Here is a 26,587-nt window from a genome sequence, read left to right on the forward strand (position 1 = left end):
CTAGAGAAGACACACAGAGTTCAAAACTCAGAGGAGACAAAAGAGGGCTGGGAGGCTGCACATCGGTAACGTGCTTACTTTGCAAGCATAAGGACCTGAGTTTGATAGCAGAACCTGTGTAAAAGTGCTGGGTGTAGTGGCACTCACATGTGACCCCAACATTGAGGACGTAGAGGCCGGAAGATCCCTGGAGCTCACTGGCCAGCCAGTGTAGCCTAACCGATAAGCTCCAGTCTGACGAGAGACCCTATCTCAGAGGAGATGGATGGTGTTCCTGAAGATGCACCTGAGGTTGTCCTCTGGTCTCTACATGCATATGCACATGCATATGTGTGCCTACACACACATAAACACACAACAACAACAACAACAACAACGGCAAAAACCAAGACCCTCTCTGCTCCTGCCCCCCATGCCTCAGCTCCCCCCCCATGACAGCAGCTGCTGGGATTCTGTGGGTCCTTCCACACTCACTCCCTACACACATTTATGTGGCTGTAAACACATGTTCACACCAGGGTAGTTAAAGCAGACGTGTTGCTCTGGCATCCTGCTGATATTTTTGACAGTATCTTGAGACTTGTTTTCTCTTCATTTGGGTCCATTCAGTCTTTTCAACAATTACAGATAATTCCGCCAGATGAATGAGCCATCATTTATCCATCTTGCTATTAATGCACATGTAGATTGTTTTCTTTCGTTTTCTCGGTCATTCACAGTGTTGTAAATGTTCCCATCTATTGTTTTCCTTTGATCGACTCTTGTTGTAAGAAAATGGCTTCACATTCATGGTCTTTTTGCTTTAGATGACTGGTCATCACTTTCCCCTTATTTAGCTTGTAGAATTTGTAGAGGTGTGTGTGTGTGTGTGTGTGTGTGTGTGTGTGTGTGTGTGTGTGTGTGCATTGATGCTGGGCATCACAAAGAAAGAAGTTGGCACTCCAGTGCCTTCATGTTATAGGTAGAGTGCACTCAGGTGCAGGGAGTACAGACACTGCTCAATGTGGAGCAAAGGTCCTAGGGTCAGATGTGCACCCCATGCTTGGTGAGTGATGGGAGAGGCAAGGAAATGCTCACTGCAGCCCTCAGTGAGAGAAGCCTAAGTCCCAGGATGGCACAGTACCTCCTGCGATCTGGCAAGCCAAGTGTCTTAGTCAGGATTTCTATTGCTGTGACAAAACACCATGACCAAAAATCAAGTTGGGGAGGAAAGGGTTTATTAGGCTTTCACTTCAGCATTGCTGTTCATCACTGAAGGAAGTCAGGACAGGAACTCAAACAGGGCAGGATCCTGGAGGCAGGAGCTGATGCAGAGGCCATGGAGGGGAGCTGCTTACTGGCTTGCTTTCTTATGGAGCCCAGGACCACAAGGCCAGGGTTGGCACCACCCACCATGGGCTGGGCCCTCCCCCACCGATCACTAACTGAGAAAATGCCTTAGAGCTGGATCTTACGGGGGCATTTCCTCAGCGGAGGCTTCTTCCTCTCTGATGACTCCAGCTTGTGTCAAGCTGGCACACAAAACCAGCCAGCACACCAAACAACCACCTCCTCTCTTCATTCTGCTCCATGCCCCTATGTATTGGTTACTTGTGCTGTCGCTCTGACCAAGTGCCCAATGGGAAGCGAGATTAAGGAAGGGAGGGTTCCTTTTGGTTCCAGGACACAGTCCATCAGGGCAGGGAAGTCATGGAGGCAGGAACGCGAGGCATGCTGCATCCACAGTAGAGACAAGTGCTGGTGCTCGGCTCCCTTCTCCCTTCTGCTCAGTGCAGGGCTTAGCATGGGGCTTCCCACCAATCAACCTAATCTAGATAATCTGCCTGCTGCATCCTGAAGCTGACCTGATCCGCAGCCCCTCAGGTACTTTCAGAGGTTCATCCCTTAAGGTAATTCATTGTCCTAGGAAATTGACAGTATTAACCATCACAACCCATGAAAACTATGGCTTTGGAAATGAGTGAGGCGACACAGATCACAGAATAAGGAGTCCAACAATAAGCCAGTTTTTAGGATATGGTAGCCTCCATCAACGCTGTTTCCCAGGGCACACCTCACTTTTGATGGATGGGGTGGGAGTGGGGGTTCTTCAGGACAGGGCTTGAGTAGGGGTGAGTGAGAAATCTGAAAAACTGCCTTTTCAGAGCTGGACACTTTCTAAGCGGACAGTTTGGACTACACTTTAATATGTATTTCTGCTGTGGGTAGTCTTTCACTGAGAGGCTAAACTGCATCTCAAAGCCAATGCTAATTCCACAGGTTGCAGTAAATTCTCACAGTGAGTCATTCAGTCCTAGGAGGCTCCCTCCTCTAACCCTCGTGTCCTCACGTGGTACCAGGGACCTCCAAGGTCTCTCTCCCTGGTTTGGAGGCATCCTCTTTTCCATCATTCTTTCTCCCTTGTCCTATGGAAGCCTTCTGAGTGATGAGAATGAGGTCCAGATCTTTCTGGGGAGGTATGTCTGGGGTGGTCTCTGTCTAGAATGGGTGATTCAAGTTCATGGTGCTGGGTTTAAAGAATGGGGGAAACTGACGAGCACATAGAAACAGCAAAACATCAAGGGCTTGTATCCAGCAGCAGAGCAGAAGTGCAGACGGATGCTGCCAGAGAGCCTCAGGCTCTGAGAGATTGACTGGAGCACGGGTAACCTCTTAACACTTCCTCTGAAGGTTCAGGAGGAGGGTGAGTTAGCTGCTGGGGGGGGGGGGGGGGGGCGGAGGATGGAGATGATTTCCTGTTTCGATTGACAGACTTGGGTTATATAAGCCTTTATTTGTTGCACATGTCCTTTGTCACATACATCTGACTTTAATCCTAGGCACACCTAACCATGCATAGGCATGCAATGGTAAACGGGGGAGCTTCCCTGACAGCCCATGCTGATGACAGAGGTTGCCTTTCTGTGCAGATGCCTAAAAATAGCTCCGGCTGGATCTCATTTCCTGTGATTTCAGGGCATGTTTTAGGATGCGCTTGGTCACAAAAGGGGAGCTACCAAGGGAGGAGGCACACATCACACTGTTTGGAGCTGAGGGACATGCAGCTTGATGCAGGTCAGGTGTCCAAGGTTGCTAAGCTACTCTGAGTTGTTTCTGTGTGTCTCCCCTCCCTCCCTCATTCAGGCATCCAATTAATACATATTAACATTTATTTGTGTATGTGTATGTGTGCATGCACACGCACATTTATTTTGTAGCCAAAGTTGGCCTGGAACTCATGATTCTTCTGCCTTAGTCTCATGAGTGGTGGATTTAATTTGTTTTGAGACAAGGCCTTACTCTAGATCCTAGGCAGGCTTCAAACTTGCAATAATTCTCCTGCCTCAAACTCTTGAGTGCTACAATTATAGTTGTGTATCACCATGCTTGACCCATGTATAGTTGCCCCCACTCACCGTCCCTCCATGGTGCTGGGGACTGAACACTGGGTCTTGCACACGCTTAGCAAACACTCTACCTAGCAAACCTCCAGCTTTAGTCTCCCAGGGGTCTGGGATCACGAGTTAAAATGTTTAACATTGTTACATGCTAGACAAACTACCATTCTGTGTTCACTCTGAGAACAGAGATTGGCTGTCGCTCTCCATGAGGCAGGACCTGTGGATTGGGGCTCCCAGGGCTAAGTAGTTTACCTGAGCTTGCATGGTCCATGTGTAGCATCGGTGTACTGAGACTGAGCTTTAGTTCAGTCAACAATTTCTAGGGCCACCTTCATATCCAATGTTCTCTCAGACAGAAGCAGTTGCACAGCAGTGGTATATGGCCTGAGGCTAGGAAGCCTGCTGCCTGAGTGTCATGGGCAGTCCTAGGTCTTGGTATCACTAAGGCAGAAAGAACCTCAGCATGGTGGAAAAGGGTGGCAGGGTGTTCTTGGTGACCCTGAACGCGTTCTGTTGGAGGGAATTTGCTTCAGTGGTTAGCTTTTGAGTTCTTGCCATATGCTGTGCCCAGGCATCCCATATTGCACCCACTATTACCATATATCCGTGTTTCCACTGCAGCGCTAGTGGCTCATTCTTCCTGCTTCCCAAACACCACTCTCGGAGGATCTTAGGGTAGTGTCAAACCAGCCCCATAATCTCTGAGTTCCTGGGTGCCTGCAACCCATGAAGTAGGGACAGTGTGGATCAGAATTGTCCTTCCTCCTACTCTGGCTCCAAGCCAGGGCTACTTCTGTTCACCTGGGTCTTCCCTGATGCTGGCTCAGCTCTAGCACACAGTGAGGTCCAAGTCAGCGAACTAGCCTGCTGAGTCCCGGATGAAATGGTGGAACCTCCATGAGTGAACCTGTTGGGCCTGTGAGGGTGTGGGAGTCGGGTGGGAAAGTGGTGAATAATAACACAGGGAAACTCTGTGTGTCCCCCATCCCCAGTAAAAGCCATTAGAGGCTCCAACTGTGCTACCCATCCCTGGGTGTGCATGGCAGTCCCAAAAGCCCAAGGAGTGGGAGATGTACTAAGTAGGTAAATCAAGGCAGGTATAGGGTAAGTATAATGCTTGTTCTTGGAGACCCCAGATGAGTTCAGTGGTAGACATTTGATTCCACAAAAAATAATCTGTTTCTAAATATTTATTCAGACTTTTGTGAATAGAAATTTTCAGGAGAAAAAGCCAGTGTCTTTGAAGCATAAATAGAAGTGTTTTGCAGAATTACTGGTATGCTTTCATTTGAAATATCCCCTTGAGAAGAGGTATTAAAGTATCTTCAATGCTTAGAGAGTTCAAGGTCAAGGTCCAGACTGGAGAGCTAATCACCACTGCAAAACCACCAAAGGATGGGGCTGGCAAGACCCAGAACTGAACCCCACCCTCAGATCTGGACAACCCAGGCCAGTTCAGGCACCTTCCCCTGCTTCTGTGAAGAAGGTCTCAGTGGAGAAGTAGAGAGCTGGAAGGCAAGGAGGAGGAGGAGGGGAGGAGTTGAACGCCAGGCCATGGAGTTTCAGGCCCCTCTGGGCCTTCCTGAATCCAGGGGCTATGAGCCGGGTGTCTGCATTTCTCACAAAGGATTAGTGCCCTAAGAAGAAAAGACACAAGAGCTTGCTTTCCAAGAAGACCTCTGTTTGAGGGAACGGGAATGTTCACCAGAACTTGACCATGCTGGTGGCCTGATCTCAGACCTGCAGCCCCCAGGACTGTGGGAAGTCAATGTCTATGGTATAAACTCGTAGTTCTGTGGTAATCTGTGATATCTGTCTGAGAGCTGGCTAAGACAACAGGCTACCCAGGCAGCCAGACTTCCTGCTGTCCATCCTTGCTGCCCACACACCCAGGCCTTCATGCATACTAGAAAGTGTAGAGGCCAGAGGTCAACATTTGGAATCTTTATCCCTCTTCACTTCAAGGACATGGATTACACTAGGTCCCCCAAATAAGAGCTTCTCTTACTGTCTGTCCATGTGGGTCCTCTACACACCCACACATCACAGCACCCAGTAACTTGAATGAGCACATGAATGGACGGAGTAGAACAGGTCAGGAATGCTATGGGAGACCTGAAAGCAGGACTCATCTGTGGGGAGGTTTCCATCGGGAACTTTCAGAAAACAAGAAGTCTGTACAGGCACCGGATGGAGACAGAAGGACCTCAGAAGTGGTAACATCAAGGCCTGATGGAGACAATCCATCAGGTACCAGCGGGACCAGAGCAGAGGCTCCCCAGAGAGACAGGAAATGGCCTGGAACGAAAGACTTGGCACTGCCAGTCATAAAGGCAGAAGAATGGTCTTAATGGCCTTTGGAGATAATGATTCGAACCTAGATGGTTGATGCACGCATAGTCTTTATCATTTGAGAGCTCCAGAGTGGTCCTTCAGCGTAGAGCTGTGGATTGAAAAGCAAGCTGCCAATCTACTGTAATTATGTGCACGGAGCTCAATTAGCAAAGTGCTTACCTAATGTGCATTAAGCCTTGGATTTGATCCCTAGCACCATAGACAACTGGTGGTAGAGCACTCAGAAGGTGAGGCAGGAGGATCAGAAAGTCAAGGTCATCCTTGGCTGCACAGTAAATCTGAGGATAATTTGAATGTATTAGTTACTTCTCTGTTGCTATGATAAAACACCATAACCAAGGCAACTTTTAGAAGGAAGGGTTTATTGGGGTCTTATGGTTCCAGAAGGTTAGAGTCCGTGATGGTGGAGCAGCAGCTGAGAGCACACATCTCCAACCACAAACAGGAAGCAAAGAGAGCACACTGGAGTGGCACGAGTCTTTTGGCCTCTCACAGCCTGTGCCCCAGTGACATTCTGCTTCTAGCAAGATCCCACGTCCTAATCCTTCCCCAATAGGGCCACCAACTGGGGACCAAATGCTCAAGAATGTGGGTGATAGCCCACTCAAACCACCACACCGAACTACACAAAAACTTGGATGGACACACCCGCAATGAAAGAGAAAGAGAGAGAGATACAGACAGACAGAGGCAGAGATAGGCACAGAGAGATGACCTCACCTGGATTTCCTGGAGAAAGGACTTTGCTCAATGAAGCCCTGGGTTCCAGCCCCGGTGCCACACAAACCATGTATGGTGGGACATATCTGTATGCTAGCACTCAGGAGATGGAGACAAGAAGATCAGGAGTTCAAGGCCACCCTTGGCTAACTGAGCTACAGGAGACTCTTTTAAAACAAACCACAGCAAGGAGAAAGGAGCGTGAGAAGGTCTAGGGAAAGCAGACACCAGCTTCTAGTTATTTTTCCACAGAACTGCGCAGTCACTAACCCTCTCAGGATGATGGATTCGACTCTGCTGAGTGTCATCAGTCTTGGGCTCAACACCGGAACAGAGAGTTGAAGCAGAAGATCCTCAGGAGCCATTCAGCCCTAGTCTCAACAGGCGTAAAGGACATCTAAGGCGACCGGAAACTGTTAGAGTCGCACTGTGGTTTATAATGGGAAAGGATATAGATTAAACCATCCAGGGGCCAGAGAAGTCCTGGACATGGGGCTCTTCTTGTCCTCTCCTCACTCCCCTGACCTTGGTGGGTAACTGTGACCACCAGCCAGGGAGGTTCCTAAACCAACACACAGCCATGCACTAATCCCAAACCCCCACTCTAAATTATATTAGTAGATTATCCTTTGGGACATGAGACACCCCAAGAAGCACAGATGCTCCAAAGGGGTGTCACATACTGGAGACTGTCTCCCAGAAGCTGAGAATGAAGGCCAGACCTTTTCAAAAGCAACAACAAATGTTTTATGTACACCGCACCATCACATCAGCGAAGCATCTGTAACTGACTTGCTAGGGATGATATTGTTGGCTTTCATTTCATAGATGAGGAAACCGAGATTTGGAAAGGTTGCATGAGTGACGTTTCACACACACACACACACACTCACACACACACACACACACACACACGCACATTTCTGTTCTTAGAGGGCTCTGAATCCTAAAAAGATGGGTATGTGTGTGGGGGTGGTGGGGGTCAATGTGTGTATCACAGAGTGATGGCTCAGTCTGGTTAGTGTGTATGTTTATATTCTCAGGGAGACTATTAAAGAGAGACAAAATCTCAGTGATCCATCCTGCATATGGAAGAAAACAAACCTGGGGCTGAGTGGGAAAGGACACAGAGCAGAGCATAACAAGGCAGAAATGTGTCCAGTTAAAAATAAGGAAGCAGGGCCTGGAAGACGGCTCAGGGCATAAAGCGCTTACCACACAAGCCTCGTGATGGCCTGAGTTTGGCTTTTTGTTCTGGTTTTGTTGTTGTTGTTCTGGTTTTTTTGTTTTCAAGACAGGGTTTCTCTGTGTAGCCCTGACTGTCCTAGAACTCGCTCCGTAGACCAGGCTGGCCTTGAACTCAGAGATCCGCCTGCCTCTGCCTCCCAAGTGCTGGGATTAAAAGCGTGCGCCACCACCACCCAGCAAGGACCTGAGTTTTATCCTTGGCACCCCCATGAAGGTGAAAGAGGAGAGCAGACTCCACAAGATTGTCCTTTGACTTCCACATACACACACAGGGCACGTGAACACACACACACACACACACACACACACACACACACACACACACTAATATACTTACTGTGGCGGTTTGAAAGAAAATGGCCCCCAAAAGGAGTGGCATTACCAGGAGGTGTGACCTTGTTGGCGGAAGTGTGTCACTGTGGGGGTGGGCTTTGAGGTTTGTTTTGTTCAAGCTTTCCTCCATGTGACTATCATTGATTTCTGTTGCCCGAAAGATGTAGCACTCTCAGCTCCAGCACCACATCTGCCTGCACACCATCATGCTCCCCATCATGTCATAATGGAATGAACCTCTGAAACTATAAGTGAGCCCCCTCAATTAAATGTTCTTTATGAGTAGCCATGGTCATGGTGTCTCTCAATAGCAATAAAACCCTAACTAAGACACATACCAATTATCAGTAAATCGAATGTGGAAATAAGCGAGCAAGGGTTAATTAGTTCATTTATAAAGAAATATAGAGCCAAGTGTGGTGGCATATGCCTGTGACTGTAGTAGTTGAGTTGGGGGTAAAGGAAGGACAGTGAGTTAAAGCCATTCCAGGCTCTGTAGAGGGATCCTGTGTCGAAAAAGGGGGAGGGGGATAGATAAAAGTTAAGCAGCAGAATGAAACTCCTGGTCATATTGATGACACACTTTAGAGTCTGTATGGGTACCTCTGGGGAGCTGGAGAGATGGCCTGGTCATTAAGGATATTGCTATTCTTTCAGAGGACTTGAGTTCAGTTCCCAGCACCCATGACAGATGGCTCACAACATTTTCAAGGGATTCAGCATCCTCTTCTGGCCTCCATGGGCCCCTGCACACATTGACACACATACACACACACACACACACACACACAGATGAATATATACATAAACATTTAATGTTTTAAAGAGCACATTCATATTTTATTCTGTAGAAAAGAATCGTACACACACTAGCTTGTGTGTTCTAAGCTAGCCTAAGTCTAGATGCTGCCCAAATGGCCATTCAGGAGAAATGTAAGACTTGGTAGCCTTGGTGTGGGACTTGGTAGCCTTGGTGTGAGACTTGGTAGCCTTGGTGTGAGACTTGGTAGCCTTGGTGTGGGACTTGGTAGCCTTGGTGTGGGACTTGGTAGCCTTGGTGTGAGACTTGGTAGCCTTGGTGTGGGACTTGGTAGCCTTGGTGTGAGACTTGGTAGCCTTTGTGTGAGCACCACCTTGCTGCCCTTCTACAGAGAGATGGTAATGAAGGAAAAGCAGAATCTGAGTCACAAAGCCAGCCTTGCGGCCAGAGAGGTAGGACTAAACTGTGGATTGACTGGCAGCCTTGGTTTCCCCTCCCTAAATAATCTGCTGGTAAGGATGGGAAGAAGACAGGCCTTCAGGAGCCTAGTCTGGTCTTCTCAGGTTGCTGGCTCTCAGGTAAAACTCAGGTGAAAACTTCATTTCCTAGGGCTGATGCGCAGACTCAGCAGGTAAAAATTCTGGATGACCTGAGTTCAGCCACGAGGAGAGAACTGGGATGCCCCTACACATATGTGTGCATGTGTGCTGAGCACACATATGCACACATGAATACAAAAGTGTGATAAAGACTCCTTTCCTCTCTCCTCCTGTGTGCCAACACCAGAAAATCCTTGACCCCATGTTAATGGCCAAAGCTCCAATGACCCCACTTGAAAAACCCTCTTTCTTAAGCACCCTGCACTAAAGTGGCACTCTCTCTTTCTCAACAAACTAGGATTCCACAATAACGCTTCCCCTCCCCCACTGCTCCACAAAGGGCCAGGCAGAGTATGAAGAGGCTTCACGGTGAGTTATTCCCAGACTGAGGAGAGCGAAAATGAAGCTTAGCATATCACAGTCCTGTCTGATTGCAGTCACAGGTTAAGCAAATCATTTTTATTTAAAACCAGAGAGTCCTATAATTTATTCATGAATACCACACATTAGATCTCCCATTCTGATTTAGTTGCCTTCTTTGAAGCAAATTTATGAGATCTGAATTATGCACGAAATGCTCCCAGCCTAATAGAAAGTACCCGAAATATCCCACATTACCGTACGGTGTGGTGGTGAAGGACACAGGCTCTGAAGCCAGATCACAGTGGGTTCAAGTCCCAGCTTCACTCCTGTGGGCAAGTTGTCCTCTCTGTGCCTCGATTTCTCCATCTGAAGGATGGTGCTGCCTATAATAGTATAATATATAATATGTAATAGTTCCTAGCGCTGTTGAGAGAGTTAACTAACAAGCGGTGTATAAAACACCAGGAATCATAATGACTGCCGAGCAAACATTTGCATTGTTACTTCAATTTCTGGGATAAGTCTCTGCCCCGTGAGATGCCCTGGCAGGTAGGGACACTTGCTGCCGAGTCTGATGGCCCAAGTTTGATCCCTAGGACCCACAGGGTAGAAGAAAAGATTCCCACCAATACATTTTAAACTTGCCTTGATTTCTGACTTTCTCTGTTCTTCTATATCAAACTGCTCCCACAGGGGAACTGGGAAGCTGGGGTGACTTTGTTCCACGTTTTCCCAGACCATGGTCACTCAATTTTAGCTCCGGAATAAACTATCTCTTATTCCCTTTGAGGTGAGAGCTGTATTCTTTACACCAACAAGCCAAGAACCCAGACTCTCTGATCTGACCTCTACAGCCACCCTCACATGCATACAGGCACATGTAAAACATGCTCTCACACAATAAGTAAATGTCTAACATGTTACCCAGATGACAGGCATCCCTAAGCGATGTCACAGTGAAGAGAAGTTTTTCAACTTCCCAGCAACCATACAAGGTAGAACCACTGAGGCAGGCAGGAGGAGGGGCCTGGTCTGAAATCAGACAGTTTGGGTTCTTGGCTTGGCGATGCAAAGAAGGAATAAGAGATTTCTCGCCTCAAAGGGAATAAGAGATTTTTTATTCCAGGGCTAAAATTGAGTGACCATGGTCTGGGAAAACATGGAACAAAATCACCCCAGCTTCCAAGTTCCCCTGTGGGAGCAGTTTCATATAGAAGAACAGAGAAAGTCAGAAATCAAAGCAAGTTTAAAATGCACTGGTGGGTGTTTCAGAGAGGTGGTTATGCTAGATGAGGGGAATCTGGCCCATTGGCCTTAGATGCCATCTGATGACAGGCTTAGCTTTTGTGTTGTTGGAAGTTAGTGGTCTTCTAAGTTTATAGGTGTTCTGTTGGAGCCTCATGCTCTCTCTCTCTCTCTCTCTCTCTCTCTCTCTCTCTCTCTCTCTCTCTCTCTCTCCCTTCCTCCCTCCCCAAACCCCACCTGCTCAGAGAGTCTACTAACAAAGCAAAGGCATCAAAAAGTCCAGCTCCGCATTCTCAGCGGCACTATGCGGCTCTCCCCAGCCCTGAAGTTGCCAGCCACCCAAGTCCCATCTCAGTGCTCAGCTTTTGACCATGCTTGGGCACAAACCCGGCTTATGTTGGACACATCATCACCCCTCACCTACAACCTATAAAATCTCCCTGCTTTAGTTTGGGGTGTGACTTCTTTGGCCTCTATCACTGGGACTGGAGAACCTGCCTGGGAGTTGCTTTGCTCAATATGCCTGTTGTTACATTTTTTTTTCCGGTTCGGCTCAATCTGTCTTACTGTGTTGGCGGAGAAACTTATTATTGCAGAGGGGGGCAGGCACGGCAGAAAACCTATTAATAGATTTCAAAAGGTCTTATCTATTAGTGACAGGATGTTAGTTCTGACACGGAAGTGGGCAAGGAGTAACTCTTCAGGAGGCTAAAGCTAATCCAAGGTAAGATAATTAGCCTCTGGACCTGCACAAACTTTCTACATCACTGAAGTTTATCTCACTCATGAGCATTTGACCCATAATTTTGTTACCAAGAGAGGGATTCCACCTTTGGGGTTCTTAGCCTATTTAATAAGAGAATATAGAAATGGAATCAGAAGAAACTTGAGGGTATTTTTATTAGAGTTTGAGAAAAAACATCAGGATAAGCAAGCTGAAAATTCTGCCTGCTGCCCTGGGGAGGGAGATGGAGATGAGGGAGAGATGGAGCTACTTAAGCTCTGGCCTGAGAAAATAAGTAGGTTTAGCAATGGAGGGCAGCAAGCAGCTAGCAGAGCGGCCCCATGGCAGGAGGGTGGGAGAGCTTCAGAGAGGCTCGGTGTCAGGGAGAGCTAATTTAGGAGTTTGGCCAGTATACGAAGGAAAAAGATAGAAAAAAGAGAAGTTATGGTTTCCTGAGAACTCAGAGATGCGTGATGGATGCTCAGCAGACACCATACTGGTGGCGGTGATTTATTCCGTGTGTGTGTGTGTGTGTGTGTGTGTGTGTGTGTGTGTGTGTGTGTGTGTGTGTGTGTGTGTTCACCTGTATGTATGTGTGTATTCCATGTGTGCTTGCTGCCTTTAGAGACCAGCAGAAACTATTGGATCCCAGTGTTCTGGGGAGAACGAGTATATGAGCTCACTGAGGAGATAATTAGTCCTCTCACAGCCTTAATATGTCTTTAGGTGAATCAGCTTTCTTTCTTCTTCCTTTTTTTTTTTTTTTTTGAGGGCGTGGGGTGGGGTAGGCTGGGCTCTTGGCCAGGTGATTGACAGGGCCAGGTGGATTAACTCTTAAAAGGAAGAGACAATAGTATGCAATGTTTGGGTCACTTAGAATGTCAGGTCTCCATATCAGGGCCAGGGGCAGAATTTAAGCTCTATTCTTTTTTGGGTTATTATTATTATTATTACTATTGTTTTTTTTTTTTTGAGATAGGGTTTCTCTGTGTAGCCCTAGGCTCTTTTTACCTTAACGAGACTCAGCAACATCTGTATACTGCCACATTTTCACATGGTAATTTTGAAGGAGGTCCTGAAATGGGGCTTCCTTTTCTAGAGTTACGAGGAAAACACAAGGTAGGGTCTATCAATGGCCTCTAAAGCTGATGAGGCCTGTGACATTCCTCCCTCAAGAGCTGAGACCCCAAGTCAATCAAAAGTCAGATCCATGACCAGAGCCCTCGAGTCCTGGCATTTCTGGCCTCCCTCCAGGACAGACCCTTGCTGGCTTCTGGCCGAGGACCTGAATTAGGCCCCTAACCTTGAACTGCCTACCCTGTCTCTCCTGTCCTCACCAGTCCAATCAATCATCTCCGCATGTCCTTACATTAAGTTTCAACAGGAATTACAGAAAATACAAATACCGAGATGACAGAGGAGATATTTTACTGGAAAGGAAAGGCAGTAAATGGGGCCCGGTGAGGTGGTGCATGCCTGTGGTCCCAACCCTCAGGAGCCTGAAGAAGGGTCTTCAATTTTGAGGCCAGCCTCAGCTACAAATTAAGTTCATTCTTGGACTATTTAGAGTATCCAGTCTCAAACAAACACACCAAAGAACAAAAATGAAAAGCTTGTCTCTGAACGTGGCCTTTCCTTGGATTTTATGTATTTACAGTCCAATTTCATGCCTGACATGTGCTAGCGGTCCTTCTTAGATGAGAAGGGTTTCAGTGATTTCTGGAGCTTCTCGTATCTATGTTATTGAGATAAACCCACAATTTCTAACTTAGATTTATGTTAGGACAGAAACCCAAGGCCGTTTGTAGCAAGGCAGGAGTGCCAGAGAAACCATCAACCAGCACAATCCAGCTATAAAAACAAGTACCGGGGAGGACTCTCCACCAAAGGCTCCTTCAGACAAATCCCTTGCTTGGATAGCAACGACACATCTAAAAATGGACGTGAGGGAAGTTTGAGCCCTTTCTGCTGTGGATGGATGTTTGCGGGCTATTAACTGGAGAGGGTTCAGAAACAAATGACAAATGGCATGCTAATTCGGGGTTGAATGGAGTAATGGGACACTCTTGGAAATTTAAGAATCGTTCCTAATGGGACTTGTCTATTTGCAATTCAATAAACCAGTATACTTAAATTCAGAGATAAAGGAGGTCACTCAGAACAAAATTAGAAGAATAAATTTAGTAAAGAAGACCAGAAGAGGCAGAAATTGAGATAAGGGTCAAGGTTCCACCCCGACGACTCTATTTCCTAACTCGCTAGGGATCATCAGGGATGGTGTTCTAACTAGACGCTAAATACAGTCCTTGGAGCGGGTGACTAGACCCTGGAAGCTGCAGGGGTGATGTCCACCACTGCCAGGCCACCTTCGTAGACGGGGATGCTTGGGACAGAGCATTAGATGTTTGTAATGGGGAAATAAAAGGAAGAGAAAAGTGGAAACAGGAGAGAAGATGACCAGAGTGTCGGTGAGCACACATTCCAGTCCGTCAGGGACATGGAAGTTTACACCTGTCGTCCTGGAAGTCTTCACAGTGCCCCTTTCCACTCTCAGGAGTGTAGAGATTGGGGTGCTAATCACGTGAACGTCCTCCACCGAGGAAACTGGCCAAAGGACCCAGGTTTTCGAATGGGTATAGACAGTCTGCTTTGTGCAAGCCACCCAGCCAAGAAGTGAACACTTACCCCGCCTGGTCCAGGCCCCGCCCCTGCCCGCCTCACTCGCCCTGCTCCCGCCCTGCTCCCCCGCCCCACTCCACTCTCCTTCCCTGAGCGGGCTGGACTCGGGAGGTCATCTTCCGTGTTGTTCTGGTGCCACCTGCAGGACATGTTGGGGAATTGCCTCCCCGGCTACAAGACGTGGTTTTAGCTAAACCGTGGGAGCCGCAACCTGAAGAGAAGCCCAGATTAAGGAATCAGGAGGACCCAGCAGAAGCCAACCAAACCAAGCTCTTTTTACTCACTCTTGCTCTATGAAATTTTCCAGATGGGAAAAGAAAGTCGTTTTAATACACAGGATTGTGACGCCCCTGCTGTAGCCTCCCGATCCCCTCTAACTTGTCTCCTTAACCTTAACATCTTTGTTAAGGAGGAGAGCCAGTAAGCTGAGCAGAGCCAGCAGGATCAGGGTGGGCTACTAAGTACTCTTCTCTGCTGGAATTTGAACTCGGGAGCTTTTGTGAAGCTGGCCTTAATTTGAGTAATATTTCAAAATTGCAAAAGCCCCATGGCGGAAAAAAAATCTATTATTGGCCCACGTAAGGCTGAGTTGTGAATAAAGGTAATGTCTTTCCTTTAGCCTGGAATTATTAATGGGGAAAAATCTCCTAGGACATTAAATGAACCCAGACCATGACTGCTGTTTGGTAAAATTTATCAAAACAGATCTCAGGGTCCTCAAGGATCTCGGATGGTACAGACAAGACACTGCTGTGCGGGTCGTTTTTCAGGATGTTCTTTACAGAATGACTGGGTCTGTGAAGAAGTTTCTTTCTGTCCATAGGAGGCTTCCTTGCCTACGTTTATCCTGCCTGGAAACCTGTCTCCCAAACTGCTCCTGGATTTATGCCTTGATAACATAACTATTAAGTGGTGAGAGTCATTTACACCTTAGAGGGAACCATCTCAGAGTCTCTTTTCTTCCAAGTTAGGTTGGCTAGGAGATGGTAGGGAGGGGGGACGTGACAAGGACGTCTGTGCTCTTGGAACTCTCCCTTTCTTCCAGTTCTCCAGTGTAGTGTCAATTTCCATCTATGGTGTCTGTGCCTGCACTAGTTCACGAGACAGAGCTCTGGGAGGGACTGGGACGGTGACCTGGGGGTCACAGAAAAAGGCTTGCCTTAGGTAAACACTGTATATTCACGTGCTGCCCCCACCCCAGTAGAGACTCGGTCACCTCCAAGGGGATGACTCTGCAATCAGGGGACTCCTCCACCATGGAGAATTTTAGTTGTATTTTGGGTAGATTTGATCAGTTGCTAATCTCCCAGTCTCTGGGTCCTCAAGACAGACTTTTCCAGTTGTATACTAGGAAGCCATAGATGTGCAGCCAGAAGCCGAGACTCCAAGAGGGTTCCCTGCTTGCATCCCCAGAGTTCCTGAAGGCAGGACCTGGGGCAGCAGAGGAGCCCAGCCTGGGCAGCCTGGACGTGTACACCACTCTCAGTCCCTGCTCTGAAACTCCTCACTCTGGAGTGTGGACACCTGGAGGGGCACAAGGAGGAAACACAAGGCTGTGCCCAATGTCCCTTCCTAATTCGCTCGGTAGACTAGTCACTGCAAGTGCTTTCTTTCATAAAAACTGAACAAACCAAGGCTCATTTCCCAATGGACGGCTGAGACTGACCGGCCTCCTGCTTCTAACTGTGGTTCCTCTCTCTGGAGGGACTATCCCCAACGTCTAGCCCAAAATGATCCTTCTGCCAAACAGGCTCTGGTGTGCTACTGGATGATGAGAAGCTCATCTGAGGATCGTTTCCCTGTACCAAATACAAACAGGAAGTTTAATTCAAATAATGCCCAGAAGTTGGGCTGGGGCTATGGTTCAGTGGGTAAAAGCACTTATACAAGCATGAGGCCCCAAGTTCGGATCCCCACAACCACCAAGAGAAAAGCCAGGCATGGTCACACTTGTAACACTAGTGCTGATATGGGCAGAGATAAGAGACTCACTGTGGTCTCAGGGAAGAATACAAACCATGGTAGAGCAGGACACCCAATGTCTTCCTATGGCCTCTGTACACACATTCACACACACACACACACACACACACACACACACACACACACACACACACCATATACCATGCATGTGCACACACACAAATCATGCCCAGTATGTGCATGTATACCACATAAACTCACACACATACACACATCATGGCCAAAAGGAGCTGACAGTTCTATCTTGACTGGCTGAAAATTTGGTTATCACACATTGCCACACAGCCCAGGAGACAGAGCAAGTGCACTCATAGGGTGCCAGTTAATGCACAGCATCTTTGTGTGCAAGAGCACAAAAGCACTAGGAGAAAATCTAGAAGGAAGCACGTTTACCTTTGGTTTCCCTGTAGGTTTTGCATCATTTTGTTAAAATTCACTTAATTTATGTAGCCTCTCTTTCCTTTAATTTTTTGTCACATTTTTAATTTATTTAGTATGAGGAGGAGGGTGTGCATGGCACAGCATTTGTGTGGAGGTTAGAGGACAATGTGCAGGAGTCAGTTGCCATGGAACAATCCTTCTCATTGGCTAATAAAAAGCTGACAGGCCAATGGCTGGGCAGGAAGTATAGGCGGGACTGCCAGACACAGAGGATGCTGGGAAGAGGAAGGGCAGAGTCAGAGGAGTTGCCAGCCAGGTACAGAGGGAGCAGGAGATGAACATGCTGTGCTAATAAACTGTCACATGGAAAAGAATAAATAGAAATATGAGTTAATATAAGTATAAGAGTTAGCTAGTAACAAGCCCGAGCTATCGGCCAAGCATTTATAATTCATATTTAGCCTCTGAGTCAGTTATTTGGGACTGGGCAGTCAGGATAGGAAACATCTGATTATACCCCTTCCACCATGAAGGCCCTGAGGATTGAACTCAGGACCCTGGCAGAGGGCACATTTACCACTGAGTCATCTTACTGGTCCCATATTTTATTTTGTTTTGTTTTTAGTTTGAACAACTTAGGAGAAAGAGGAATAGACTGTCAGTTTTACAATGTCTTGGGCTTCTGATGATCTTTTTAAAAAAATCTATCTATTTATTTATTTATTTATGTATGTATACCGTGTTCCTCCTGCAAGTATCCCTGCACACCAGAAGAGGGCACCAGATCTTATTATAGATGGTTGTGAGCTGCCATGTGGTTGCTGGGAATTGAATTCAGGACCTCTGGAAGAGCAGCCAGTGCTCTTAACCCCTGAGCCATCTCTCCAGCACCCCACCTCTGACAATCTTAATTAGGACACAAACTCAGACAAAGCTACAATTCTGGGCAAGATTGCTCTAGACTCAGCCATGGACACCTTTTTAAGAGGTCTCCAGTAGGAGGGGTCCAGAGGATGGTCTCAGGAACCTTGATTCCAGCCTGGCTGTTTGTGGGGGGATGCCCTGCTTAGAGTTTCTAATGCTGTGAAGAGATACCATGGCATTTAACTGGGATGGTTCACAGCTTCAGAGGTTCAGTCCATTACCATCATGGGACACAGCAGCATGCATGCAGACATGATGTTGGAGAAGGAGCTGAGAGTTCTACATCTTGATTCGTGGGCAACAGGGAGTGAACTGTCCCTCACTGGGTGTAGCTTGAGCATAGGAGACCTCAAAGCCCACCCCCCACAGTGTCACACTTCCTCCAACAAGGTCACACCCACTCCAATAACTACACCTCCTACACCTCCTAGTAGTGCCACTCCCTATGAGGACCATTGTCTTCCAAACCACCATATTCCACTCCCTGGCCCCCACAGGCTTGTAGCAATATCATAATGCAAAAATGCATTCAGTCCAATTTCAAAAGTCCCCATAGTTTATAAAGTCTCAAACTTATCTAAAAGTCTAAAGGCCAGAGTTTCTTCTGAGATTCATGTAATCTCTTAACTGTAATTCCTTATAAAATCACATTCAAAAAGCAAATCACATACTTCCAGTATATAATGACATAGGATATACATTACCATTCCAAAACACAGGGAAGGGAGCATAGTGAAGAAATACTGGACCAAAGCAAGACTGAAAACCAGCTGGGCAAACTCCAAACACTGTGTCTCCATGTCTGATGTCAAAGCGCTCTTCAGATCTCCAGCTCCTTTCAGCTTTGTTGACTACAACACACTTCTTACTCTTGGGCTGTTTCTACTTCCTGTTAGCAGATTTCCTCGGCAGGTATCCTAGGATACCTCCGACATCTTGGTGTCTTCAAGGCAATCCAAGCTTCAACTTCACAGTTTCATGTGATGGCCTTGCTAGGCCTCCATTCAGGGACACCCGTGACACATGCCTGGCCTCAGCGGCTTTCCTTAGTCCCAGAGGAAGATTTCATAGCTCCTTTCTTCTATCCTTGACCTTAAGCCAGAATCGCATGGCTGGAGCTGCAAAGTTCTGCTGCTTGCTGGGGCCGGAACATGATGCCCCTCGTTCAATTACATCTTCACCAGCTTTCTGATTTTGATGGTTTCCTTCACTACGTAAGCTTGGCTGCCCTGAAACTGGATCTGTAGACAAGGCTGACCTCAAACTCGGAGATCTGCCTGCCTCTGCCTCTGGAGTGCTTTGATTAAAGGTTTCCCTGAGGCCACCACTCCCTTCATTCCATTTCTTAATCAGTTTATCTTCTTGAACACAAGACTTAGCTCCATTCCACTTCCTTCTTTTTTTTTTTTTTTCCGGAGCTGAGGACCGAACCCAGGGCCTTGCGCTTGCTAGGCAAGCGCTCTACCACTGAGCTAAATCCCCATCCATTCCATTTCCTGATGCTCCTTTTCTCCTCAGATTGTACATTTTGTATTTCTCCTTGCTCAGCTTGCTCCTTCTCATGATGTATTTTCATTGGAGTTAACACTAATAACCATATGACAAAGTCTACACTAGGCTGTTGTGAGATTTCCTCTGCCAATCCAGCCTCGTCCTTTGCCAATCCAGCATCAGGCAGACTCTTCAGACAAGGGCGGAAAGCAGCCACAGTCTTCACCAAAATATCATAAGAATGGTCTCTACTTCCTGTTAGCAGATTTCCTCCGCAGGTATCCTAGGATACCTCAGACATCTTGGTGTCTTCAAGGCAATCCAGGCTTCAACTTCACTAAACCCACTAAAAATTCTTCTCCACTGAAACCTCTTGAGCCAGGCCCCCACAGTTCAACTCTTGCTCAAACCATGTTCTTACTAGTATGGCCCATTAAGCAGTGCTTAAAGTAGTTCTACTGCTTTCCTAACCCAAGTCCCCAAATCCAAATTCTTCCAAACAAAAACAAGGTCAGGCCTATCACAGCAGTACCCCACTCCTGGTACCAACTTCTGTCTTAGTTAGGGTTTCTATTGCTGTGGAGAGACACTGTGACCATGGAAGGAAAATATTTAATTGGGTGATTTACAGTTTCATTCACTAAACCTTCATAGAAGTTTAGTCTGTTATCATGACAAGACATGTTGGCATGCATGCAGACATGGTGCTGGAAAAGGAGCTAAAAGTTCTATATCTTGATCCACAGGCAACAGGAAGTGAACTGAACTAGGCATGGCTTGAGCATAGGAGACCTCAAAGCCCACCCCCACAGTGACACACTCCTCCAACAAGGTCACACCTACTCCAACAAAGGCACACCTCCCAGTAGTGCCATTCCCTGTGGGGATCATTTTCTTTCAAACTACCACACATCTCCTTAGATTTTTTTTTCCACTGAAACATATGGTTATCTCTCCCTTGAGACAAGGGCCATTTGTATTTCTTATATTTTTGGTTGTGAGCCTAGCCTTTAACGGCTGAGCTATCCCTCCAGCCCCCATTTGTATGTCATTTACTATTGCAGCCCTACTATTTGGAGGTGTATCAGGTTCAAACTAGGGGCCATCTGTGTCAGGAGCACAGGCTAATGTAGACTTGTGTCACTTTTGGAAATACGATTTAAAACAGATGATTGCATAATCACTTCTGCTCTACTGAGTGTCTCTAGTGTGGTGTCATGAGCTGCAGGTGTCGTGAGCTGGGGGTATGGTGAGCTGGGGGTGTCGTGAGCTGGGGGTGTCGTGAGCTGCGGGTGTTGTGAGCTGGGGGTGTTGTGAGCTGGGGGCTGAGCACTGTTTCCCTTCCTAGGAGAGGGAAAAGCTAAAGAGCATGAAGACTCGGGTGCAGGACTGCAGAATGGCTGCCCTGCTCCACTCTAGCCGAGGCTTTTGGGGCCTGGGGATTGTCTGTGAGTCACCCCTCCAGGGCCTACAGCACAGCCTTTATAGGTATGGAAGGCCACTCCTCACCCTCACACTCAGTCACAGGCACCTCGAACTTGAGCTACATTAACAGGAGCACTAGACAAGTAAACACTGAACCCCTTACTTGTCAGTTTGAATCTGAAGCAAGTAGGGGGAGAGGGTACCGAGGAGGTTGAACATTACGGTGGAGATACCTGGCTAACTTTAAGGATCAAGTATGTCCCAAATATTGCATGGGGCATACTTATCTCACGCCCCCAAATGACTTGGTGCTTATCCACCATTCTAGTTTAGCTGGGCATCCTGCACCTTGCTCAGTCTGTCAGCCTTCATCATGGGGCCTTGCTCCATTCCTATGCTGCTTGCTTCTATGCCTAACCTCTAAGCACAAAGAGGAACAAGGCAGGACCTAGTCTGAAGGGAGTTGCTGTCTGGTGCAGAAGGCAAAAAATGAGCAGAGATTTCCAAAGCCATGCAAACTGTTTCTGAGCATTTGGGGGTCCTTGTTGAAACAGGGACCATATGAGAAGTCACAAGAGATCATAGGACCCAAGGTGCGAGTCCAGATGCAAACCCGAATTTGTACAAGAATGTACATTGGCCTGAGAGGGCATAAAGACCCCCATGAAGAGGGCGAGATCGGTCAGTTAGTAAAGTGCTTGCTACCCACCAGGACCTGAGTTCAGCCCCTCAGAACACACACACAAAGCCTGCTGTGCTGGGACATGCCTGCAGTCCTAGCACCGGGGAGTAGAGACAGGCAGGGCCCAGGGCTCCCTGGCCAGCCACCCTAGCCTAACTGATGGCCCCAGGCCAATGAGAGACCCTGTCTCAAAATCCAAGATGGATTGCCCCTGAGGAGTAATGTACACAAGGTTGATCTCTGGCTTACACACACACACACACACACACACACACACACACACACACGTACCCACATACACCATGCACAAATTCCCCCCGCAGAAATCCTTGGGAAGGGAAGAATCGGTCAATACATTCTACTTAAGTGATTCTTTAACTGCCTGGAGCGAAATCAAGTTAGAATCATCATTGCCTTAAGCTGCATCCCCCAAGTTAATTCCCTCTATTGTGAAGGCTTAGCTGATGCAGAACTATAAGCACCCTATCAACCAGCACAAGGGGAAATGAGTGTTTATATGGTCTTGGGGAAGATAAGAGACTTTCTATGCTAAATAGTCAAAACAGGCATTATAAAGAAAGTGAAACCAGGGCCACATTGTTTTTTCTCAATGTCTCTTCTACCTTTTTTTTCTGTTTTTTTTTTCTCACAACATATAGAAGTTCTGGATTTTATGTAATGAAATATATCAGTGCAGATATCCCCACTATAACATAAAAATACTTATCAACCGATGGAGAAAAGATGGGTCTATTAATGAAAATTGGATCAAGACAAGGCATGGACAATTCAGCAAAGAAGATGTTCACACACACACACACACACACACACACACACACACGCACACACACGCACACACACGCACACACACACTCAGACGATGAGGGGCTGATTCAGTGGGTAGAAGCATTTGTTACATGAGTATGAGGACTTATGTTGGAATCCCCAAACCCATGGAAAAGCCAGATGTGTATAATGCAAGTGTCTGCAATCCCAGAGCTCCTCTGGGAAGATGGTGGGCAGAGACAAGAGAATCCCAAAGAACTCACAGGCCGGGAAGCCAGGCTTTTGTCGCAGTAAACACCATAGAGTCCCTGTCTCAAAGTGGAAAGTGAAGATGGACACTAAAGATTGTCCTCTGACCTCATCATACCCACTGTAGCATGTGCATGCCACACACACACAACACTCACACACACAAATAAGAAATAACCAATGTGTACATAGTATTCAATTTTACTAGTAATAATAAAAAAGGAAAATCAAGCCCAATATTCAAGACAATTAAAAAAAAAAAAAAAGAACTCTAGCTGGACGATGGTGGCACACGCCTTTAATCCCAGCACTTGGGAGGCAGAGGCGGGCTGATCTTTGTGAGTTCAAGGCCAGCCTGGGCTACAGAGTGAGTTCCAGGAAAGGCGCAAAGCTACACAGAGAAACCCTGTCTCGAAAAAACAAAACAAACAAGCAAACAAACGAAAACAACCTCACGCCTCCTGCTGTGCAAATGTAAGCAGTAGCAACCTGTACTTTCTGTATAGTCAAAAATGTGAAATCTGACCAGTAACTACTAATAACTTATTGTTGTGTATCAGAGTTGTGTGACTTAAATATTGTTACAGCATTGTTGGCAATAGTCTAAAGAATGAAGACAATATACACACCCACAAATAAGCTCACTGTTGACTGTATTGGGCATTCAGTTCATCATAGTTTCCCTGTCCTGTTCTGAACAGGTCCAGCTTCAAGTGTGGTCTTCCTGCCATATGGCTCTCAGAGTATGCACAGTTTCCTATATCTCTCCAATTTGTACAAAGATATAAACAGTATAAAGTATTTTGTTTCAAACAAAACACAAAGTTTTCTCTTTTTTTGAAGATATAGGTCAAAGATATAGTCGCAATAGCTTATTGTAGAATAATTCTATAAAAATAGCCACTGTCTGGTGGCTCAAGAACATTTTATTCTTCTGAGAGGATTAGAAAACTCAGGTCTTGGCTGAAGGGATGGCTTAGATATTAGAACACTTGCTGTTCTTACAGAGGACCAGGGTTCAGTTCTCAGTACCTGCATGGTGGCTCACAACTGTCTATAACTCTAGTTCCAGAGGATCTGATGCCCCCTTCTGGCATTTGAAGGCACTGCATGCATATAATGCACATGCACACACAAGCACATAAAATAGGATCAAGTCTCCCACACCTATTTGCAAAGGCATTTGCTTACCCAGGGTCTTCCTGAAAGTATCCAGACATATTCCTACCTAAATTGGAGGTTTCTAAGAATTTCTGTGGCTGTGGCTTGACTCTTGTGGTCTGAGGGTGATCTGAAAGAATGTTAGACAGAAACACCCAGTCCCTGAGGACTAACCTGAGGTTGAATAACACAGCCAACATCTAATGAGGCTGTCTTAGACAAGCTACCTACTGTTCCCAAGTCTCTACTTTATCATTCTTTAAATGGGTACAATTGCCACGTTTCTTCCTTTTTAAAATGATTTATTTTGTGTGTATGGGTGTTTTGGCCACACACCAGAAGAGGGCATCAGATCTTGCAGGACTACAATTATAGATGGTTGTGAGCAGTCATATGGGTGCTGGGAATTGAACTCAGGACCTCTGGAAGAGCAGCCAGTGCTCTTAACTACTGATCATCTCTCCAACCCTGGCTTCATTTCTTATGAGGGCAGAAAGGGGAAACACCTCCAAGGGAATAGCAGCATGCCAGCACACAGCACGCCTGTCTGTTCCAGGCCTCTCATTTTCTGTAGTCACCAGCAGCAGGTTGTCCCCAAGACACCAGCATTCAAGCTGTGTGTGTCTTCATGCTATGTAGTATTGTTTTGCCTGGGGGCACCTGATCAAGGCCCACTGACTTTGATACGGGTGTTGAGGAAGAGCTTGGACACACGTCACGGGCTCTGACTACCTAAATGCATGTGGTCAGTGTTACCTGAGCCCTGCTTCCTCTTGTGCAAAGAATGAAGCCAGACCAGTTCCTTCCCAAGCCTTCCCCAGGGGCTCTCAACAGAGGAATGCTGTTCCCATTTGGAAGAGAGGTTGGGCCACTTGATGTTAGGTTGAATCTAGGCAGCTGGTTGTGATGTGTCTTCCCATCATTCAGGGAGGAACTAGATCTAGCCCTCTCCTTCCCCATGCCCTTTCAGAGGTAAAAGTCTACTAGTTTGGGGTACTAAAGGTATTTAGTTGTTGTTGGCCATCCCCAGCTAGCATCCTCCTTAAAGGCAGTCTCAAAAGGCACCAGATCTTCCTTCTCTTCAGCCTCCACAGTTACTGCCCACAAACTGGTTTACAGACTCCTGCAATTTCATCTCATTTCATTTGTCCAACAATTTGGAGTTTGTAGGTTTGCCTGAAGGAACCTACCATTCATGGAGGCAGACTGCGGGAGGAGCCACTTTAGGCAATACTGTGGAAACCGCTCCAGGTTGGCAAAGGGACCTGGGGTTGGTAGGGGGGTTCGTGGCCAGGCCTGATGGTGGTGGTCTACATTCTGAAAAGGGCTGGATTGCAGAGGTGGAAGAAGAACTTCACAGCTGCTTTATCCCCTCCACCATGCAAGGCCTCAGCAATAGCAGTGATCCTGACTGGACAGACAGAGAGCACAAGGTCCAGAATGAGCATCGGTCAAGCTGCACCACAGGGGCTGAGGTCTACTCACTGGGACAGCATGGCTGGCATTCCTGTGCTAGCAAGAGTCTCCAGTCTATGTAGAACTGTGGAGGAAAGGCCGAGCCCTGGAGCCCACTAATACATGAGTGTTCTGTCAAATCATTGTAAGCTATCGCTTCCTGGAAGAAGGGACGACTGTTTGTGTCCCCCAAGTGCCAGAGAGCTCACTGAAACTGCGTCAGGAGGATCTCCCTGGCTCAGGTTCTATCTGCAACACTGGAAGAGGCATGGACCCAAGGGGGCTGGAGCTTAGAAGACGTGAAGGCAACTGTTGGCTCTTGTGTGACCTTGGATAAGTCAACCTCATCTGCGCAAGCAGAGTGTGATGGGGTACTCTTGGCTGTTAACTTGACTACACTTGGACTCAACAAGAACCCAAGCATCTGGGCACACCTGTGAGGGGTTTTTCTGGATTGGATCATGACGGTAGGAAGACCTATCCTAAATCCAGATCATTGGAGTTCAGAAGCCCCACCTTCTGGTGGCAGCTTAGACAGAAGGGCAGGGAAGAGGGAAACTTTCACTTCTCTCCTGCTTGCCTTTGATCTCACTGGCAGGTTCATCTGTCCTGCTGCTGAGGCATTCCTTCCTGTCTGTCAGGACACAGCAATGTTGGACTCACCAGACCCCAGCCTGTAAGACTCTAATAAATCCTCTTTGATTCTCTCTATTGTGCTGGTTTGAATGAGAATGGCCGCCATAGGCTCATGTGTTTGAATGTTTCCCAACCGTCCATTATGTTAAAGACCTGGTCCCTAGTCTATGGTGTTCCTAGACTTGGAACTCTAAGACAGGAAGGCTAATGGGAGGAAGTTCCTTCAGTGTAGGTGTGCCCTTGGAGAAGACATGGGGACCCTGGTTTCTCCTCTCTGTCTCTTTTCCTTTCTGATTGCCATGAGGTTTCCTGACCAAAACCTGGAAAACTATCAGCCTTCTAACTTTTTTTTTTTTTTTAATGTGACAGGGTTTCTCTGTGTAGCTTTGGAGCCTGTCCTGCATCTCACTCTGTAGACCAGGCTGGCCATGAACTCACAGAGATCCGCCTGCCTCTGCCTCTGAGTGCTGGGATCAAAGGCGTGCGCCACCACTGCCCAGTGAACTTGTGACTTTGGAAGGTGACCATCCCAGGTGTTTTACTGTGACTTGAAAAGCTGGGATGGAAGATGGCACAGTAAAGGGCCTGCTAGACAAGCATTAGGGGCTGACTTTGGATCCTCAGAACACATACAAAAAGCCAGATATGGCAGTCCATGCCTGTCACCTCAGCATTGAGGTTGGGGTGAGGTGGAGACAGACAGATCCCTGAAGCCAGGTTAGCCAGCCTCACCAAACTGATGACTATTAGGTAACATGAGAGACCCTGCCTCAAAAACTAAGGGTATGGGATGATATAGAAAGACACCCTGCACTGACCGGGCCTCCACATGTATGTGCCCACGCATGTGCACACTACAAACAATCAACCCCCACCATGCACACAAATAAATACATGAAATTGGAAAGCAGACCATCATACCATTATGACCATTTTCAAGTGTGCAGTACAACAATATAAAACATACTAAAATTGCTGTGCAGACAGTTTCTTGAACCATCCCCAGGC

This window comes from Peromyscus californicus, unplaced genomic scaffold (genome assembly GCF_007827085.1).
Source record: "Peromyscus californicus insignis strain IS unplaced genomic scaffold, ASM782708v3 Scaffold_11__1_contigs__length_118956290, whole genome shotgun sequence".
NCBI lineage: Eukaryota > Metazoa > Chordata > Mammalia > Rodentia > Cricetidae > Peromyscus > Peromyscus californicus.